Below are 22,143 nucleotides of genomic sequence, written 5' to 3'. Positions count from 1 at the left end.
TGGGGATGTGGCCTGCAGCCCAGGCATGTGCCCTGACTGGGAATCAAACTGTCAATGCTTTGGTTCTCAGGCCTATGCTCAATCCACTGAGCTACACCAGCCAGGGCTGGAATTCTTATATAATAGACCATAGTTAGGCCTTTTCATTTGTTTTCTAAAATACTAGAATGCTTCATATTAGCTCCTAACAGAAATGAAAATAATAAGTCGGTGGTATCAAAATAAAATTCTGCACAATCTTCCAAGAGCCTGCCTATTCTAAAAGTATAAATTCACACAATTTTAGATCTGAAAAAGATCAAAGAATTACCTACAACAATGCATTCACTGAAGAGCTGATTAATTTGGGCTGGAGCACCCTTGATTTGTCTGAGGTCACACAGACAGCTGATGGTAACAAAAGCTAGAGAGAACCCAGTATCTGCATTAATAGAACTTTGTTAGTATTTTCCTTTAGCAGAATATCTAGAAAAATAAGAATTCTTATACAAATATCTATAGCAATGGTCTGTACACTAATTCATGTAACCTCTTGATGGCTGTGAAATCATGTTCAATCATATCTTTACCTGGAACAACAGAAGCAAGAGTTTGTAGATTTTTCTATTATTGCCTTATATCTTAAAGTTTTACTATTATTGTTCTTTTCCTAGCACTATCATACCATACCATCTTGCTTTACCTTCACTGTGCCTAAAAAGTGAAAAGGACATTATCAAGCCTTTTTATAAAGCTACCACAACTTAACTCATTAAAATACTTTAAATTTTTAGTTACATTTTTCTTGCTAGCCCTGGAAATACAGTATTACTATGATTTACATTAAAAAATTTGTGTATGTGGAAAAAAAATAACCACACTAAAATGTATTTATAGTATATAATCAGATTTCAGCTTTTCCAAACAAGGGTAGTTTCTCAGTTCCTACTAATAAGAAAACAGACAAACAAACAAAGACACCACTTGGAAAATAAATCTCAAAATATAGCCCTCTCTAAATCATCTACTCCATACACAAAATAGAATGGGAAAAATACAAGTTAATGAACATCACAAGAGAAACAATCATAACTTAATTCAAAAAGAAAATGTCTCTATAGTCTGGCCTTTAAATTAATTTTTTTAATATTCTAATAATTTAAGAAAAAATTTAAAATATATTCTTAGAATCCATACAAATACCATATATATTACCACCAATATCTTTTAAGTAGTTATTCTGCTTTAGGCATCTTTCATTGTAAGTGGGGGGCACAGGGATGATAAAGAAAAGTGATCTAGACCTTTTTCAAAAGTAGTGTGAATGAAGCACCAACTGGTGTTTTTTTTAATAGGAAGTCTCAGAGTCAGGCTTCTGGTGACATATGTAAAACTGAAGCAGGCCTTGGAAACCTGAATAAGTCTGCCTTAGCTTCAACCATGTTAGAAACCCCCCCCAAAAAAACCCTCACAAAATTAATATGATCAGACAGAACAGGCTGACTGACTTCACATTATGCTTTCACCTTTATGCTGACACCCAGAACAGTTTCACGATTCTGAGGACAGCCTGCAATTAATTACTCACTACTCAGACCTGAAATTCCAGTTCTTTCACATTGTTCTCCACTTTCCATCATTGGCCACTTGGCCCTACCTGGTGTCAGATTACACTCTGGCAGCATTTATAGCACCTTGCAAAACAGCCAAACAGATCACATACCTAGCTAGACCTGTGGTCTCAAGATTAACCCTTTTTTTGAGCATGTTCTGAAAACGAGAGAATTTAAAACCAAAGAAAAATATGCAACAGTAATCAAATACTGTTTTAACCTTGGTCATGAAAAAGTTTAATTTCTTTCTGAAAAGGCTGAAAGTGAAAATTATCAAAATGGTATTAATTGATGCTTTTTATTTTGCAAGTAAACTGACTGAAGATACTTTTTTCTCTCTAGCACCACAAATTTGAACTGTGACAAAAATATACCTATCCAGAAACACAGACATGCTAAAATGTGTTTATCAACAAAACTTGTTCAGGTAATTAAAAACTTTCTCTCTATAACAAACAAGAATCAACTTGCAAGAAATTCTGTTTCACTTCTGTGGTTGTTTATTCTGCTTTTGAATATTTTCTTCTTCTTAGAAGATACACTCTAGTGCAATGGTTCCCCCCGCCTCTGAGAACATAAGCAGATTCTCATCAGTAATAGTCTTTCACGCTGGCCCAAATTGAAGGGGGAAATCTAGTGAGATGTTGTTCAATTCCCCCAGGAGATTTTGCTACATGACACCTCCCGCCACCTCCAACTTCCACATTACACGATACTCTTCTAGAAGAAACTGTATTGTGTCTTAAGAAGTTCTACTCTTAAAAAAAGACACATCATAAGCTGAAACCAAAATTTAAAGGTCATATAAATAGCTTAATTGCCATGGACTGCATTATTAGGTGGTAGCTGTTCCATGTATTCGGTGGGTGGGTTTTTACTACCTTTACTCAAACACCCTTGCAGTTGGGTTCTTCACCCTGCAGGAAGAGTAATTTATCAAAAACGGTAATATGACCAACTTAACTCCTCTACTTAAAACTAATCAGTGGCTTCCGCTACCTACAGTAAAAACTTTGAATCCATTAAGAGAGCTTAAGTGGTTCTTCATGATGTCTCAAAAAGTATGAGAAAAACATGGCCAGTCAGATTTGTAAAACAGGATATCTGAACACATAAATTGGAAAGGTGGACGGGAATTGTCCACCAACAAAACTTAAAGTGTCACATCTTTAGTACTCTTCTCTTTCATCTCAGAAACAGGTATTCCAGCATTTCTGCAATTTATAGTCCCTCATGGCCCACTCTCCCACCCCAGTGATTATGAAGTCAAAGTCAGCCTGCCCCATTTCCCCCTTAAACCTTGTTTGTAATACCCTTTCTCAGGTTTCTGTCTGTGGTCACTGCCACGTTCATGTACTCTTGGATGATCATAATCTTTTGTATCTGTGATCATGGGGTCCTCTTCCAAATCATAGGGAGACTAAACTTAAGGATATGAACTCCAGAGAGGAAAACATTTTCGCCTTTTCCCAAATTCCAATTAATTTGATGGACTTCGAAATTCCTTGTGCACAAAACTTTCTGGCTCCTGATGTGTGAGACTACCCTATTGTTTTCATAGTGTACCCCTTTTCTTCTTTAAATAATAGAAAACTACTTTCAATATGTTTTCAAACAATTTCTGATGTCCAATTTGAAGATCCTTAAAATGGGGTTCTTCCTACAATTGTTTTCATAAATGTCTGGCACTCACCTAAGATTCTAAACTCAGTGGCACCAAAAAATTAGAAGCAGCAAAACCACAACATGACACATGAAAAGAAGAAGTAGAAAGCACAGGCTCAGTATTATAATTTATATACTTAAAATACATATTTATAAATTATACACATTAAGTATACTTTCCTATTGTATAAATTGTAGAAGTAAACCTTAAGTACTATTCATAATAAGAAGATTTATAATACAGAACAGTTAAAATTTAGGACTTTTAGTTTTCATAATATAATTTCTCAATCAATTTTTAAATCATTTGAAATTTTAGTTATTGTTAACTAAAAAGTGTCAACAACCCCTTGCATTAGATTTTCTCTGATAGAAAGATTTTATTACACTTATTTGATATATACCCAGATCTGATCAAAAGATCTCTCTTTTGAAAATGGATACTTTTCCATTAGCAAAAGAAACTATGCTTCTATCAATTGACTTGGTAGTCAAAAGTTGATGAATATTTACTGAAATTCCCCCCTAATGTCAGTACTATGGTTAAAAAAAGATAATACATGAACTTGATCCCAGGAAGTTTAAAATGTAGCTCAGGAAATAAGACCAAGAGAGAAAACTGAACACCAAAGACAGTATTTATTTAAATGCTAATAAAGCTGGTCGATTTTGTAGTATTTCAGAAGAGGGTATAGTCAAACAGGTCAAGGAAGTACTTCCCAGACAATGAAGGACATAAACTCAACCTTGAAGGAAAGTAGGATGTAGAGAGACCATAGAAAAGGAAAATACAGTAGAATATACAGCACAATGTGTATGAGTGTGTGCAGAAAATCAAAATAACCAAAGTGAGTTTGGAGACAGTAGCTTGACAACAGCTGAGAGTTGATAATGGGAAACAGAAAATGTGGTTAAATGAGTAAAACAAAACTAAATTGTAGAAAGCTTTCAAAGTCAGGCAGCGGAAATTAGGCTTGATTTGGGAAGAAGTAGAAAGTTCCTGAAAGTGTTCAAATCAGATTGTGACAACAAACTGTGGTCCCTATGGTTACAAAGCCCAATGCAAGTCACATACCTGAGATCTGGTGACTACCACCCAAAGATTATAAGAACAGTTTAAACAAACATTCCATAGTTCGATTGTTACACTATAGTTTCCAGACACCAATACGTAATCTGCCCTCCTTAAATTCTTCATTAATTGCTTATAATAGAGATTCTCAACAACAGTTTTAAACTGCCTCAGGGTGTGAGAAAATTATTTAAAACAAACAAAAGTCACTTAACTAATTCAGTTTACTTCAAGTTTTTGTTTTTCGCCTCAGGATTGGAAGAGGGGATAACAGGAAAATAAGATTTTCAAAAAAATATGGTATTACCCAATTATCTTTCTTACAAGTTATTCAATTGAACATCAAAAATGCCCTACAACCATTTGGATACTAGTGAAAACTTTGAAATACATGAACTAGCTGCATCTATGGATAACTGTATTTTGTCATTTAGTATTAAATATTTTGAATAAATAATGCTGATACAGTTATTCGATTAAGAAAGATGTGATATCCATGATGGGCAAAAATTTCCTAGTCACTTAGTAGATACTGCTACCACAAACATGCAAGGAATCTTTACTTTATTCCAGGGTGATGTTTAAAGATTTTATTTTATTTATTTATAGACAGAGGGAGAGATATATCTCACACACCCCCAAGCTGGGACCTGGCCGGCAATCTAGGCATGTGTCCTGACATGAATTGAACCAGTGAACTTTTGGTTTGCAGAACAGCACTCAATCCACTGAGCCACACCAGGTAGGGGCTCCAGGGTGATGTTTAGAAGACAGATAAAAACATCCACTTGGTCAATTAAGGCTTCATTAAACCTGGCTCTTTATTAAGAGGTATTTTCTATTTTATAACTTACTCTTAAAAAATTCAAGAATTCAGAGTTGCCTTAGTAGATGTAACAGGCACATATTAGATTAAAAATATTTCAGCATAGAGATACACCTAGGAATTGTACAACAGCACAATATGGTTAATTTGTGTTATCATTTCTTAGTAATACCTTATGTTTAGTAAGTGCTTTACAATTTATGAAGCAAAACATATATACTACTTTAACAACTACTGATGTTTTTGCAGATACAAAGAAAACCATGATATCCTTAAGGAGCTTAAGCAACTTAGAAATTAAATATGTAGAACAAAGTAAGAGCTACCATTTATGTGTGCCAAACCTTATGCTAAGAAGTTCACTACATCTTTCATTTACTCTTCACATCAGTAACATTCGCCTCACTTTATGTATATAAGGGACATAAGGATTGAGATTGCCAACAAAATAAGGACAGGGACTTTGTCACGGTCACCATCATACTTCCATATCTTACACAGATGGTCCATGATAAATATCTATCAAAGGAATACTCAGGGTGTTCAGAGAGAGTTTAGGCAAGTGTCTGACTTCAGCTCATGCTCATTCATTTATTCATCCATTCAACAAATACACACTTAGTACCTACAATATACTATACTCTATTCTAAGTGCTAGAAATACAGCAGTGAACAAAACACCAAAATTTCTACTTTTATGAGGCTTCTAATCCAGTGATCCTAATCAAAACATTATGTTCCCCCTTAAAAGTATTCTGCATTAAAAATGTGGGATTGTCAGGCCGTACAGGCTATCTCCCAACCTATGAATAGAAACTTCTGCCAGTTTCTTTCCATATCTCCCACAACTTCCCAAGCCCCAACAATGGACACAGAAATGTGGCCTCTCCCACTGTAAAAGGCACTTAAGAGTTGTGGGGAAAATGTTTTACCTTTCAGACAATTTGTAAGTACATAAAAAGAGGGGAAAGGAAAATCTGGGGGAAAATAGATTGAGATAAATCCAAAGGCAGACTTCTAGGCAAAGCTGATTCAGGCAGGGGTGTCTAACCCTTGGCTCATGCACTGCATGTGGCCCAAGACGGCTATGAATGCAGTTTGACACAAAATCATAAATTTACTTAAAACCTTTTTTTTTTGCTCATCAATTTTTGCTAGTGTTTGTACATTTAATGTGTGGCCCAAGACAACTCTTCTTCCAGTGTGGCCCAGAGACGCCAGAAGGTTGGACACCCTTGAGTCCTAGAGGGCCCCATTTCACTTGCATTTTTAATTTGACTTTGAAATTATTGAAATTTAATAACAATAAAGTATATTGGGATTAAAGAAAATTCCCTTTACAAATAAACACTTCAAGGAATAAGAGAAAATTATTACTGTACTTGCCTTTTCCTATACACTAGGTGGCCTTCAGAAATCTTATCAGTACTATCTATATTGTTTTATTTATTTAGCAAACACTCACTAGAGACCTGTATGCCAGATAAGAAAGACAAGTGGCTCGGACACAGTTTTTCCCTATGGGCAATATTCTACCAGCTAGAACAAATGCTAACCACAATAATGTACATAATACAGCAGAAGTGGGTACAAAGCATATTCTCCCATGTTATTCAGTAATTATTTAGTATGGCCTATTTCTCAGAATTATAAACTACCTGGGCACAAAAGACATAAATTTTTCTATATGTTCATTATTAACTAATATAATTTAAAGGATTATTAAGACTATAGTGTTGAAAGTCAAATAAGGCCATATGATCAAAGGACATTTACTTTAATTAATAAAAAATTTACTTACTAAAATTCATGATTAAAATGCTTAAAGATTAGTTTTTTAGCATTTTATAAATTTTACATGATGTGATATGCTCACTTGCCACACTAAGTAGTAGTAGGCTATACTTCACTGACAATCCTCAGAGTGATAACATATGTATTTTCTGATTCAAACACAGTAATATAGCAACACCAAAAAATAAATGGTACAAAAACAGAAAGCCCCATATATAAAATGGCACTCAAAAACCCTATGAACTATTTTCCACATGTCAAGCCTAAATCGGGTTTTAATAAACAAAAAACTACTCAGTTGCTTCTTTAGAAATTCCTTAAAAATGAAACTCATATAACTTTATAATTTATTCTTCAATCTTTAAAAAAGCAGATTTAAATCCTTAGATTTGATTTTTCTTTTGATCATTTAAATTTGAATTTTAGAAATAAGATAGTAACCTATATCAATTTTCAGGTGAAAAAACTATCTGTATATGAAATTTTTCAACACATTCCTAGAATAGGGAGGTCTAACAGTCAATCCTACACGCAAAAAAAAAAAATCTTGCTCTGTTAATAGTAAGACTGCAATCTACAACCCCAAATCGCTGAGGCACATAAGACTTACAGACAACAGAGAATACAGGGAGAAGCAAAAAGTGTTCAATGGAATCATTCCCTCTATTCAGTGAGGAAATCAGAACTGCAATGAGTATTTAGACATTTTCATCAGATTAATCTAGAGACAAAAGCAAAAGATTTTTGATGCTTAGCAATTTAAGAAACTAAAGTATTCTTAGCTACATTTTTTTAGTGGACAATCACTACTTCTAACTAGGGTGGAAACACTAATAATTTCACTAAGATACCTGATTTCAATAAATAGCAAAAAACAAACAGTGGGAGGGCAAAAGCATGAGAGAAATCACAAAGAAATTATTTCTTACAATTAACCCATAAAGAAATACTGTAGAGAAGAGCCACATTACAGTTCTTTAATCAGCTTGTTGATTTTAGCATGAAGAAATGAAATTCAGTCATGTATTTACTTATCCAACACGTATTCATAACATCTATTATATGCTAGGTACTGGGTATACAAAAGTAAAGTAGTTCACTGCCTACAGAAAAAGATATGTAAACAGATTATGCACAATGTAAATAAATAAGTCAATCAAGTGATGAGAGAGTAGAGAGAAAGAAAGAAATACCTGTGAGAACCTAAGAAAACCTCTAAAAAAAGTAACATGTGGGCCATTTCTTTAGGGATAAGTAACATCTATTTTTTCAAAGTGAAGAGAATGTGAGCAGAAGAGGTGGTGGACATTCCAGGTAGAAGGAACAGAGGTAAACTTAAAAGCTTAAATCATTCTATAATTGCTGAAATAGCAATTTAATGGAAACAAATTCTCCCCCTCCTCCCAGCCAAAATAACACAAGGCCTAGCATCAGAAGACCTGCATTCAAATCCTAGTTCTGCCATTTACTAATTATATTTTCTTGGATAAGTCAACCTCTATGACTTCCTTTCGTCATAAACTGGTAGCACAAAATGCTTTAAAAGTATTCAAGAATCTTGATAAACCCAAATACAAAAACAAATACTCAGAATATTAAAATTTCAAGATCAAAATATTAGCTTATCATTTCATATGGAATGTATACCATAAGTACAAACAACCAATCTGTTATGGTCTACAAAGTTTTCACAAAATTAAACACTTTGAATTATGCAAAAGTTGTATTTTCTATAACACATCTAATTGTAATCTATACGTTCCATAGAACACAAAACAAGCCTCCAACATACCCAAAATCAACTAAGTAACCAAAGTTTAATGAAACAAGCTTTATACTTAACTGGTCTCCTAATGGGACATTAAAGCAGCAACTGTACATCTGTGTCTCTGTTCCTCTCATCGTGGTTTAACTGACAGGAAGCAGAGAACAAGATATGGCATACAAACATCAAGTATTTCCTGCCTTCTCTGCTATATCTTTGTGTCTTGTTTTATAAATAGACCAATAGTTTATGTGAAAACATATCAAAATATGGTATCAGAAATACAAAATATGAATGATGAAGAGTATTTATGAAAACAGCAAATAAAAAAGTATTTTGAGGTTGGATTCCATGTTCATTTTGTGCACAAAGAGTCATTATTATAGTTTAATGAAGAAGTGTACTTAGTATTAAATACCTTATAAATTAAAACTTGAAAATCATAATGGCTGAGTAAAAGCAATCAAATGCTTGAACAATAGAATAATCTCTCAAACTATTTTATCCAACTAGTTGAATAAGTAACACTTCCCCACCTAGATATATGAGATCTGTCCAGAAAAAGTCCAGCCATTAATATAACGAGAACAGTTTGTGCAGCATCAATGTAACCTGCAGCCAAGAAGAGTGGACAGGATTGTCCTATATTCATTATACTAGTCAGTGGGGGTGGGAGACACCTGCTGAGTGAACACACTATGTGGCTGTGGCATTCAAAATGAGCAAGTAGAGCAATGAATCTGCATTAAAATTTATTTTTAGAATTTCATTTTTACTAGTTATTAGTCACTAATATACAAATAAAATGTGTGTACAAATAAAATATATATGTTGCTATCAAATATGTAATGTTTTTATCTCCGCTTATTTTTTATTTAATCTTTATTGTATTTTTTCCATTACCATTTAATCCCCTTTTACCACTCTCCCCCCAGCAATCACCACATTGTTGTCCACGTCCGTGAGTCCTTTTTCCTTTTTGCTCAGTCCTCCCACCCCCACCCACCCCCACCCGCCACTAGCTGTCATCTGCTCTCCATCTATGAGTCTGTTTCTGTTTTGCTTGCTAATTCAGAAAGATCTTTAGATTCATGAGTAAAATCATATGGTATTTGTCTTTCTCTGACTGGCTTATTTCACTTAGCATAATATTCTCCAGGTCCATTCATACTGTAGCAAAGGGTAAACTTTTCTCCTTTTTAACAGCCAAGTGGAATTCCATTTTGTAAATGTCCCATAGTTGTTTTATCTACTCATCTACTGATGGACATTTGGGCTGCTTCCATATCTTGTCAGCCATACATAATGCTGCAAAGAACATAGGGGTGGTTATGTTCTTTCAAATAAGTGTTTTTGGGTTCCTTCAGATATATTCCCAGAAATGTGATTGCTGGGTCAAAGGCAGATCTGTTTTTAGTTTTTTAAGGTATCTCCACACTACTTTCCACAGTGGCTGCACCAGTCTGTATTCCCACTAACAATGCAAAAGGGTTCCCCTTTCTCACATCCTCACCAGCACTTCTTTGCTGATTTACTGATGATAGCCTTTATAACAGGTATGAGATCTTTGGAATCTCACTGTAGCTATAATTTGTTTTTTTTAATATATTTTATTGATGATGCCATTACCAGTTGTCCCATTTTCCCACTTTATTCCCCTCCAACCTGCACACTCCCTCCCACTGCACTCCTGTCCCCCTTACTTCACATCCATGGATCATGTATATATAAGTTCTTAGGCTTCTACATTCCCTATACTATTCTTAACCTACCCCTGTCTATTCTGTACTCACCATTTATTCTTTTTATTCCCTGTACCTTTTTCTCCATTTCCCCAGCCCCTTCCCTGTTGAAAACTCTCCACATGATCTCCATTTCTCTGATTCTATTCCTGTTCTGTTGTTTGCTTAGTTTGTTTTTGTTCCTTTTTAGGTTCAGTTGTTAATAGTTTTGAGTTTGTTGTCATTTTACTATTCATGTTTTTATCTTCTTTTTCTTAGATAAGTCCCTTTACCATTTCATATGATAAGGGCTTGGTGATGATGAACTCCTTTAACCTGACCTTCTCTGGGAAGCACTGTATCTGCCCTTCCAGTCTGAACGACAGCTTTGCTGGATAGAGTAATCTTGGATGCAGGTCCCTGCCTTTCATGACTTCACATACTTCTTTCCAGCCCCTTCTTGCCTATAGGATTTCTTTTGAGAAATCAGCTGATAGTCTTATGAGAAATTTTTGAAAGGTAACTGTCTCCTTTCCTCTTGCTGCTTTTAAGGTTCTCTCCCTATCTTTACTCTTGGATGATGTAATTATGATGTACCTTGGTGTGTGCTTCATTGGGTCCAACTTCTTTGGGACTCTCAGAGTGTCCTGAACTTCTTAGAAGTCTACTTCCTTTGCCAGATGGGGAAGTTCTCCTTCGTTTTTTGTTCAAGTAAGTTTTCAATTTCTTGCTGCTCCTCTTCCCTGATGGCATCCCTATGATTTGGATGTGGGAATGTTTAAAGTTGTCCTGGAGGTTCCTAAGCCTCTCCTCATTTTTTTGAATTCTTGTTTCCTCATTCTGTTCTGGTTGAATGTTTCTTTCTTCCTTTTGGTCTGAACTGTGAGTCCCATTTTTCTTCCCATCATGGTTGGTTCCCTGTACATTTTCCTTTATTTCACCTTTCCCTCTATTTTGTGAACATACTCAACCAATTCTGTGAGCATCCTGATTACTAGTGTTTTGAACTGTGCATCTGAGAGGCTGGCTATCTCTTCACCACTTAGTTGTATTTTTTTCTGGAGCTTTGACCTATTCTTTCCTTTGGGACATTTTTTTTTTGTCTCGGTGCATCTGTTATATAGTAAAGAATGGAGCCTTAGGTATTCGCCAGGGCAGGGCAACCCAGGTTGTGGCACTGTATGTAGGGGAGGGGTCAGAGAGGGAACAGTGATGATTGTTCAGCTCTCTGCTAACTTTCAGTCACTTCTATTGGGTACTTCTGGTGCTGATTCCCAGGTGGGTGGGTTTGTGTACATTCTAGGTCCCTGTGGTTATCTCCAAAAAACTGTCCTGTGAGACTGGGAGTTTCTCACTCTGCCTCAACTCCCACAGATTTTTTTCAGTCATAGGTTTTGAGGCTTTATTTCCCCATGCTGGAACCCTGGATTGCATGGTCTGTCTCACTCCCCAGATGTTCCTCCTAGTTTATTTGTATGCAAATGTGGGACCACTCATCATGCCAACTGCTGCCTCACCTGGTCCACCAGCCACCACCTTGCTCTGAGGCCTCTCTGCCCTGGATGCCTGTCTCCACCCCTCCTACTGGTCTGGATGAATGCTTCTTCTTTAACTCCTTGGTTGTCAGACTTCCATACAGTTCGAATTTCTGTCGATTCTGGTTTTTTGTTTTTAAATTTGTTGTTGTCCTTTCGGTTGTGCAAGGAGGCACAGTGTATCTACTTACACCTCCATCTTGGCCAGAAGTCTGTGGTTTTAATTTGCATTTCTCTGATGATTAGTGACATTGAGCACCTTTTCACATGTCTACTGGCCATCAGTATGTCCTTTCTGGAGAAGTATCTATTCAGGTCATTTGCCCATTTTTTAATTGGGTTTTGTTTTTGGGTGTTGAGTTTTTTAAGTTCTTTATAAATTTTGGATATCAACCCCTTATCAGATGTATCAATGAATATGTTCTCCCATTCTGTGGGTTGTCTTTTTATTTTGTTGATGATTTCCTTTGCTATGTAAAAAGTCTTTAGTTTGATGTAGTCCCATTTGTTTATTTTTTTCTTATTTCCTTTGCCTATGGAAATATATCTGATAAAAAATTGCTATAAGCAATGTCTAAGATTTTGCTGCCTATGTTTTCTTCTAGGATTTTTATGGTTTCAGGTCTAGCAGTTAACTCTCTGATCCATTTTGAATTTAGTCTTGTGTGTGGTATAAGAAAATGGTCTAATTTCATTTTTCTGCACATATCTGTCCAATTTCCCCAACACCATTTATTGCATAAGCTATCTTTAGCCCATTGCATGTGCTTACTTCCTCTGTTGAATGTTAATTGACTATGAAGGTGCAGGTTTATTTCTAGGCTCTCTATTCTGTTTCATTGATCTATCGGCATCAAATTTTAGTTAAGCTAGAACATTCCTCCACAGAAACTATTCGGATGGTTCAGAAGGCTGCAGCTATGGCCAACTGGTGATTGGCAGTTTCATTACAATCACACACATCACCTCTTGTGCAGTATTTCTGGCAAAACATCAAATCATCCAGGTGACTCAGTCTCCTTACAGCCCAGATTTGGTGCCCTGTCACTTCTGGCTTTTCCCAAAACTAAAATCACCTTTGAAAGGGAAGAGATTTGAGACTGTAGATACGATTCAAGAAGATACAATGGGGCAGTTGATAGTTACTGGGAGAACTTGGTGAGGACCCAAGGTACCTACTCTGAAGGGGAATAAGGCATCATTGTCCTATGTACAATATTTCTTGTACCCTGTATCTTCTTTAATAAATGTCTCTATTTTTCATAGTGCATGGCAGGATACTTTCTAGACAGACCTTGGACAACCCCCTCTCAAACCCTGCCTTTACCTCTGAAAAAAAGATAAGTATCATAAAATAAATAAATAAATAAATAAATAAATAGCCTTCAACCAACTGGCTTAAAACAAAGCAGGATGAAGAACTTGCCTCTTTGATCTTTAGTTATTTTCTTTTTTTACCACAGTTTGTTAGCACTCTTCTGATTATAATTTGTATCCCCAACCAAACTGTATCTCTACTCTGTTGCCTACTTCCTTATATATCCCAAACATATTTACTCATTTACATTCAACTTTCAACTAAACACAAATTTTAAATAAAACTCCATACTTCAGAAAGTCATGGGATATAATGTATAGCATGGTAGCTATAATCAATAAGTACCATAGTGAATATTTAAAATTGCTATGAGAGTAAATCTTAAAAATTCTCATCACAAGAAGAAAATATTTTAGCTTTGTAAGGTGACAGATGGTAACTAAACTTATTGTGATGATCACTTCCAGTGTTACAAATATCACATTTTTAGGCTGTATACCTGAAACTTATATAATGTTATGTGTCAGTAATACTTAAATCAAAAACAAAATTTTAAAACTTTTTAATTAAAAAATTTAAAAGATCAATTCTTATTGTGATATGTAATTTTAGGCAAACTTCCAATTAATAACAACTAAAACAGAGATGCTCATTTTTCATCACGCTTAGCTGCCTCCCAAACTAATAATTTTTAAGAATCACCTTAATTCATCAATCATATGCCTTATATTCATTCTACAAAAACTTGAAAACAATGAGCCTACATTCTCCATTCATAGTGGTTAATAAGCTATAAGCTCCCACAAGTACAATTTCACCAGACTTTAGTGCTATTCCTATCTTAGTTGTTATTCAAAAATGAATCAATACTTTATAACATACAAGCCTATCTTCAGCTTCTTGTGACTTCCCTTTGCTAAACAGTGCTTAATGTACATGACACCATGCTCATAAAGTAACTTTTCTTTTAAAAAAACTTTTTTGATTTTTAGAGAGAGGGAAGGGAGGGAGAAAGAAAAGAGAGAAACACCAATCTGTTGTTGCCTGTGGTACACACTCCAATAGAGACCAAACCTGCAACTAGGCATGTGCCCTGACTGAGAACCCAGCTGGAGACTTTCTGCTTTGTGGGACAACACCCAACTAACTGAGACACACTACTCAGGGAAGTAACTTTTCTTAAATGAACAGGCTGGGAAACAATTTCATTTTTACCCAGTGTTTTTCAGTGGAAGGATCTAGTTCTTTACTTTCAAGAGTGTAAGGTTACTATTTCTGGTGCCTTCACAGCATACCTTTAGTATACTTCTTTTTGCTTATACTTGTAAATATATTACTTCAACTGTTCCAAATCCCTAGGAATAAGTGTTCCTGAACCCTAAGGAAAGTACCCATTTTCCTTACACATTAGATGCCTCCCTACTGCCTCTGGCTCCAATGATCAAATTACTCTAAAAGATGAGAAATCTCAGAGCAGCTACAGAGAATCTGTGTCCAGCACCTTCTCAGTAATCAAATATGCTAACAATGGTGTGCAACTATTTTATTCTACCAAGGCCAGATAAGTACTACATCTTCATTTCAGTTTATTCCCAGGACTAAAAGGTTGTAAATTATCTCTAATGACACATAAATTTGTCTCTCATCCATCCAAGGATCAAATATAACATCCAGCTTATTTTATTTGTTAAAGATTTTATTTATTTATTTTTAGAGAGAAGGGAAGAGAGGAAGAAAAAGAGGGAGAGAAACATCCATGTGAGAAACATCAACTGGTTGCCTTTGGTATGTGGCCCAACCCAGGCATGTGCCCTGACAGAGAATGGAACTGGCAATCCTTTAATTTGCATCATGACACTCAACCAACTGACACATCATTAAGACCTAACGTTAAAGTTTAGAAAGTTCACATACAGCATTTTGATTAAAATTATTAATACAACAAATCATCTGTTTCTAAATAAAAACTGTTGCAAACTCTTTCAAACTAAAACACACAAAATTAATTTCAATTAATTACTCTAATTTAAATCTAAAATCTTCACATTATATTTCTTTAGGCTTTAATGCATAAGTATGTATGTTTTACATGGTATATATTTTCTAAGATTTTATTTTTAGCAAGGAGGGAAGGGAGGGAGAGAAACATCAAATGGTTGCGTCTCACACACCCTCAAATGGGGACCTGGCCTGCAACTCAGGCATGTGTCCTGACTGGGAATTGAACCGATAACTTTTCAGTTCACAAGCCAATGCTCAATCCAGTGAGCCACACCAGCCAGGACTGCATAGTATATTTTAAACTTTATATAAATAGTATCATACTGTATATATTCTTTTAAGATACTTTAATGAGTTTCTTTAAGACATAAAATTTTGAATAAATATAAAGTTCATTTGGAAAGAAAGTAAACAATATACATTCTGTAGAACTTAGTGCTTAGAAAAATATTACTAAAGACAAGTCATGATTATTAGGATTCCATTATAAAAAGAGAAATATCTAAGATGCACAAAATGGACTTCTGGTCAATATGGCAAAATAGGGACTTTTGCCAAGATGGAGGCATAGGTGGAGACGCCGTGCTTTCTCCCACAACCAAGTTGAGAGACAACAAAATATTAGCAACAGAAAACACAGCCAGAGCACAGAAAATTGAACTTTTCAGAAGTCTGATAACAACCAATTCTTCAGCCTGACCGGTAAGAGGGGCAAAGCCAACAGCTGGCGGAGTGGGGTTGCAGAGAAAAACTCGGTCAGATGGACTCAGGTGCACGGATCCCAGGCGTGGGGTTGCAAAGGGCGGACCCAGTGAGCGACCCAGTGAACGACCGGCGTACCCAGCGACGGCGAAGGGCGGCGGGTTGACTGTGGTCCCTCATTTGTGCGCAGATAGAGAGAGTGGGCAACAGGCCCCAGAGGCAAGAGGCAGCAGAGGGGGCACCATTTCCCCGCTCTGACCCCGTCCCCACATACAGTATCACAACTCAGCGACCTCAGTGGCCCTGCCCTGGTGAACACCTAAGGCTCTGCTCCTCATAATTAATGGGCACAAACAGACCAAAAATGGCTCAAGAAGATCTCAAAGCCCCAGAGCCCATAAATCTAAGCAACAAAGAAATAGCAAAACTTTCAGATGCACAGTTCAAAACACTGGTGATCAAGATACTCACAGAACTGGTTGATTATAGTCACAAATTAGAGGAACATATGGAGGCTAAACTAATTGAAATGAAGGGAACTGCACAGGAAACCAATAGTGATGAAGAGGAAACTGAGACTCAGATCAAGGGAGTGAACCAGAAGGAAGAAAATAATGGCCAAACAGGAAAATATGAAGAAACAAGAATTCGAAAAAATGAGAAGAGACTTAGGAACCTCCAGGACATCTTTAAATGCTCCAACATCCGAATTATAGGGGTACCAGAAGGGGGAAAGGAACAGCCACCAGTGGAAAACTTATTTGAACAAATAATAAAGGAGAATTTCCCCAATCTGGCAAAGGAAATAGACTTCCAGGAAATCCAGGAAGCTCAGAGAGTCCCAAAGAAGTTGGACCCAAGAAGGAACATACCAAGGCACATCATAATTACATTAGCCAAGATTAAAATGAAGGAGAAAATCCTAGAAGCAGCAAGAGATAAGGGGACAGTCACCTATGAAGGAGTTCCCATCAGACTGTCAGCTGATTTCTCAAAAGAGACCTTATAGGCAAGAAGGGGCTGGAAAGAAGTATTCCAAGTCATGAAATCCAAAGACCTACAACCAAGATTACTCTATCCAGCAAAACTTTCATTTAGAATGGAAGGACAGATAAAGTGCTTCTCAGATAAGATCAAATTCGAGGAGTTCATCATCACCAAACCCTAATTATATGAAATGTTAAAGGGACTTACCTAAGAAAAAGAAGATAAAAAAGATGAACAGTGAAAGGATAGCAAACTCACAGTTATTAAGAATCGCACCTAAAACAAAAGCAAAAGAGGACAGCTAGATCAGGAGCAGAACCATAGAAATGAAGATCACATGGAGGGTTACCAACAGGGGAGTGGGAGAAGGAGAAGGGGGGAGAAGGTACAGAAAATAAGTAGCATAGATGGTAGGTAGAAAATAGAGAGGGGGGCGGGCAAGAATAATATGGAAAATATAGAATCTAAAGAACTTGAGACACGTGGTCATAAACTAAAGGGGGGAATGGTGGGGGAGGGGGTATGCAGGATGGAGGGGAATGAAGGGGGAAAATAGAACAACTGTAATGGCATAATTAATAAAATATATATTTTTAAAAAATATGGCAAAGTAGGCAAACACTGTGTTTACTTCATCCCACAACGACAACAAAATTACAACTATAGAACACCCATCACTGAGAACCTGAAAACTAGCTGTACAGAAGTCCTACAACTAAGGATATACAGAAGAAGCCATGGGAGATTGGTAGGAGGTAGGGGCCATTTTCCCCACACCCACATGGGGGTGATAAAAATCTGGAAAAATATCTTGCCTCTGGAGGTCCTGTCTGCGGATATTTCCTCTGAGGAGTAATGGGTCCCAGCCCTATCCCAGGCTCCACGACCCAGGGTTACAGTGAAGGAAGGGAAACTCCCCATAATTTCTGGCTGTGAAAACTAGCTGGGATTGCAGCTGAGTGAGACAGAAGGCTTCTAGAGTCCAGGCGTTCCTCTTAAAGGGCCCTCTGTGGATTTACTTGCTATTTAATAAACTCACTCCCTCCAAGCTCCAGCACCAGGGCAGCAGATGAAAAAGCATCAGGGATTTACGAAGAGGAACTGGCTGGTCTAGAGGCAGAGCGAGGGCTGGAGGGGCAGCTTTCTCCTAGACAGAAGTGTTGGCAGATTCCATTATTCCTTGTCGAACCCTTCTACTACCCAACTGGCAGGCCCAGGAAGGTGACGAATCTGAGTCTTTATCAATCTGGCTTACACTACTGGCTCCACTCCATTGATTCCCTGAGACCTTGCCCCCTAAACTTGCATGCCCACCCAACTTGGTTCCAGCAGCTTTTAAATACAAATGGGAAGTCTTGGTTCCTGGTATATACTTCCTAAAATCTCTCGAAGATTTACAAACCCCAAACAAGTGGCAACTCACCTCAGCATGCCCTGTACTTCTTGCTAAACAGCACTCAGCCCAGCATTAGTGTTAGCTGGCCTCAGTTGGCAGCTTAGCCCTTCCCAGGTACCTCTAAGACCAGCACAGCCAATGACCCTTTGCAAATTAGTTGTGGATTATAAAAGGTGGCCCCAGGCTGGGTACAGGCAGCAGCTGACCTTGGCCTGCACCAGAGCTGCTCCTAAGAGGTTCCAGAACCAACACACACAGCGTCCAGTTTCAGACCACATGAGAACATGACTCAACCACCTCTACAAACAACACACCAAAATGTTAGACTTGGCAGGCACCATAGCCAAGCTAAAGCAAATCCTGGTCCATGGAGTCAGCCCCTGTACATTAACTCCTCCATTGTTGTCACAGCCACTCAGACTGAGGGTCAAACCCTCCCACTGACATACCGACAGAAATCAAGGCTCTACTACAACCAGAGGGCACATACCACCCACACAAGGAACACACCTAGAGCATCCAAATTACGTGACCAGGGTAACCTAATCCGGGACCAAACTATGTATGGCTACTCTACCAAAACTGGGAGGTGCAGCAGTTCTATCTAACACATAGAAACAAATACAGGGAGGCAGGCAAAATGAGGAGACAGAGAAACATGTCTCAAATTAAACAGAACAAAACTCCAAAAAAATAAAGTAAAATAAATGGAGAGAAGCAATCTACCAGATGCAGAGTTCAAAACACTGGTTGTAAGGATGTTCAATGAACTTAGGGGAAAAATAAATATATTCATCCAAATGTTCCAATGAAAGGACATAGGGTGGCTGAATGGATAGGAAAACAATACTCATATACATATGTACCTACAAGAGACCCACTTCACATCAAAAGACACCGACTAAAAGTAAAGAGATGAAAAAAGATATGTCACGCAAACAAAAATTTAAAAAAGAAAAGCTGGGGCAGCAATACTGTATGAGACAAGAGACTTTAAAAACAAAGGCATACTTTTCAGCTTTTGGCTTGAAGGAGACTAAGGTGCAACTTTCTTCACTCATCCTGAAATCACATTCATCCAACACCAGCCACATCCACCATGCTGCTGAAGTTAGACCCCAGTGAGATTAAAATCACATACCTGAGGTGAACCAGTGGGGAAGCTGGTGCCACATCTGCCCTGGTACCCAAGAACAGATCCATGGGCCTGTCTCTAAAAAAGGTTGGTGATGATATCACCAAAGCAACCAGTAAATTTAAGGGTCTGAGGATTACAGTGAAACTTGCATTAAAACAGTCACAGGGATGTAAGGTACAGCACAGGTAGGAGTTCCAGCCAAGATGGAGGACTAGGTAGATATAATTTGCTTCCTCCCACAATCAAAAGAAGGGTAACAAACAACTGAAAAACAAAACACAACAGAACTGCCACAAAATCAAACTGTATGGAAGTCCAACAACCAAGGAGGAGTTAAATAAGAAACATTCATTCAGACTAGCAGGAGGGGTGAAGACAGAAAGCCAGGGCAGAGAGAGTGTGCAACACAGGGCAGTCCCACATTCCCATGCAGATAAGCCAGGAGAAACAACTGGGGAGCGAGACAAACCCCACAACCCAGGGTTCCAGTACAGGGACATAAAGCCTGAAAACCTCTGACTATAAAAAGCTGTGGGGGTTGTGGTGGGAAAAACTCCCAGTTTCACAGAAGAATCCATTGGAGAGGCCTGAGGGATATAGGATGTACACAAGCCCACCCACCCAGGAATCAGCACCTGAAAGGGCACAATCTGCTTGTGGGAAGTGAAGGAAGTGATGGAAAGTGGGACAAGAGCTGAGTAAGCTAGCAACTGGCATTGTTCCCTCTCTGACCCCTCCCCCACATACAGCACCACAACGCAGCAACCTGGATTACCCCACCCTGGCAAATACCTAAGGCTCTGCCCTTTACTATGTAACAGGTGCATCGAGACAAAGAAATATGGCCCAAATAAAAGATCAAAACTCCAGAAAAACAACTAAGTGACAAAGAGAGAGACAACCTCTCAGATGCAGAGTTCAAAACACTGGTAATCAGAATGCTCACAGAAATGATTGAGTTCAGTTACAAAATGAAGATAGAAATGAAGGCTATACAAAGTGAAATAAAGGAAAATATACAGGGAACCAACAATGAAGGGAAGGAAATGGGACTCAAATCAATGGTTTGGAACAAAAGGAAGAAATAAATATCCAATGAGAACAGAATGCAGAAACAAGAATTCAAATAAATGAGGAGAGGCTTAGGAACCTCCAGGACAACTTTAAACATTCCCACATCCAAATCATAGGGGTGCCAGAAAGGAAGAGGAACAGCAAGAAATTAAAAACTTATTTGAACAAATAATGAAAGAGAATTTCCCCATCTGGCAAAGGAAATAGACTTCTAAGAAGTTCAGGACACTCTGAGAGTCCCAAAGAAGTTGGACCCAAGGAGGAACACACCAAGGTACATCATAATTACATCATCCAAGAGTAAAGATAGGGAGAGAATCTTAAAAGCAGCAAGAGAAAAGGAGACAGTTACCTTCCAAAGAGTTTCCATATGACTATCAGCTGATTTCACAAAAGAAACCATATAGGCAAGAAGGGGCTGGAAAGAAGTATTCAAAGTTGTGCAAGGCAAGGACCTGCATCCAAGATTGCTCTATCCAGCAAAGCTGTCATTCAGACTGGAAGGGCAGATACAGTGATTCCCAGATAAGGTCAAGTTAAAGGAGTTCATTGTCACCAAGCCCTTATCATATGAAATATTAAAGGGACCTATTTAAGAAAAAGATAAAAAATACGAACAGTAAAATGACAACAAACTCAAAACTATTAACAACTGAATCTAAAAAGAAACAAAAACAAATTAAGCAAACACCTAGAACAGGGCCAGAATCACAGAAGTGAAGGTCACATGGAGGGTTATCAGTGGGGAGAAGGAGGGGGAGAATGGGGAAAAATGGCACAGGGAATAAGGAGCATAACTGGTAGGCAGAAAATAAACAGGGGTAGGTTAAGAACAGGAAATGGAGAAGCCAAAGAACTTATAATATACAACCCATGGACATGAACTAAGGTGGGGAGAGAATGCTAAAGGGAAGGGGGTACAGGGTGGAGAGGATAAAAGGGAGAAAAAAGTGAAACAACTGTAATATCATAATCAATAAAATATACTTAAAAATAATGTACAGCATGGATAATATAATCAATAATAATGCAATAACTATTGCATATGGTGGCATATGGGTACTAGACATATTGGGGTGATCACTTCAGATGTTATATAAATGTCTAATCACTATGTTGTACACCCAAAGCTAATACAATATGTCAACTGTAACTGAAAAATTAAAAATAATTTTCAAAAATAGAATGTATAAAGCAGCCTATTTGCAATGTTGCCTCTCAACAAAAACAAAAACAAATAAAAAAAACTGCCTTTCTTCAGAAGATGCTTCATTTCAGAGATGCCATTTATGGAGATCTGAACAAGAAACATGAGGGTCCTAGCCCCAACAATCTCTTTCTAAATTTCCTAAAAGGTGCAGGCTTTATCATCACCACTGACACAGTGATGGTTTTGTCAGCATGAGTATGTTCTAAATTGCTGTAAGAAAATCTCTGGCTAAGTTTGTTTTAAAACTCGCTTCTTTAATTCACTCTGAAGCTAAATCATACACAGCAACTCAAAGTTCTCAAATTAAGTCTCTGGCTGGGTAACTAGGTTAGTTGGAGCACTGTCCT

General features: G+C 37.4%; 1 protein-coding gene across 4 annotated transcripts in view; it reads right to left on the bottom strand.

The window, feature by feature from the left end:
- Positions 1-22,143, bottom strand: part of ELF1 (E74 like ETS transcription factor 1) — a 142,792-nt gene that overhangs the window by 70,996 nt on the left and 49,653 nt on the right. Inside the window, exon 2 of one of the 4 annotated variants that reach the window (XM_053665548.1) lies at positions 8,793-8,861. The exons of the other annotated variants lie outside the window; for them this stretch is intronic. The gene's annotated coding sequence lies outside the window, so the exon portion shown is untranslated. The remainder of the gene's footprint in view (positions 1-8,792; positions 8,862-22,143) is intronic. 4 annotated transcript variants of the gene reach the window in all.

Source organism: Artibeus jamaicensis, unplaced genomic scaffold (assembly GCF_021234435.1).
Source record: "Artibeus jamaicensis isolate MK-2021 breed Jamaican fruit bat unplaced genomic scaffold, CSHL_Jam_final contig_415, whole genome shotgun sequence".
NCBI lineage: Eukaryota > Metazoa > Chordata > Mammalia > Chiroptera > Phyllostomidae > Artibeus > Artibeus jamaicensis.
The sequence above is the reverse complement of the archived record's forward strand: the minus strand, read 5'-3'. Positions and strand labels throughout refer to the sequence as shown.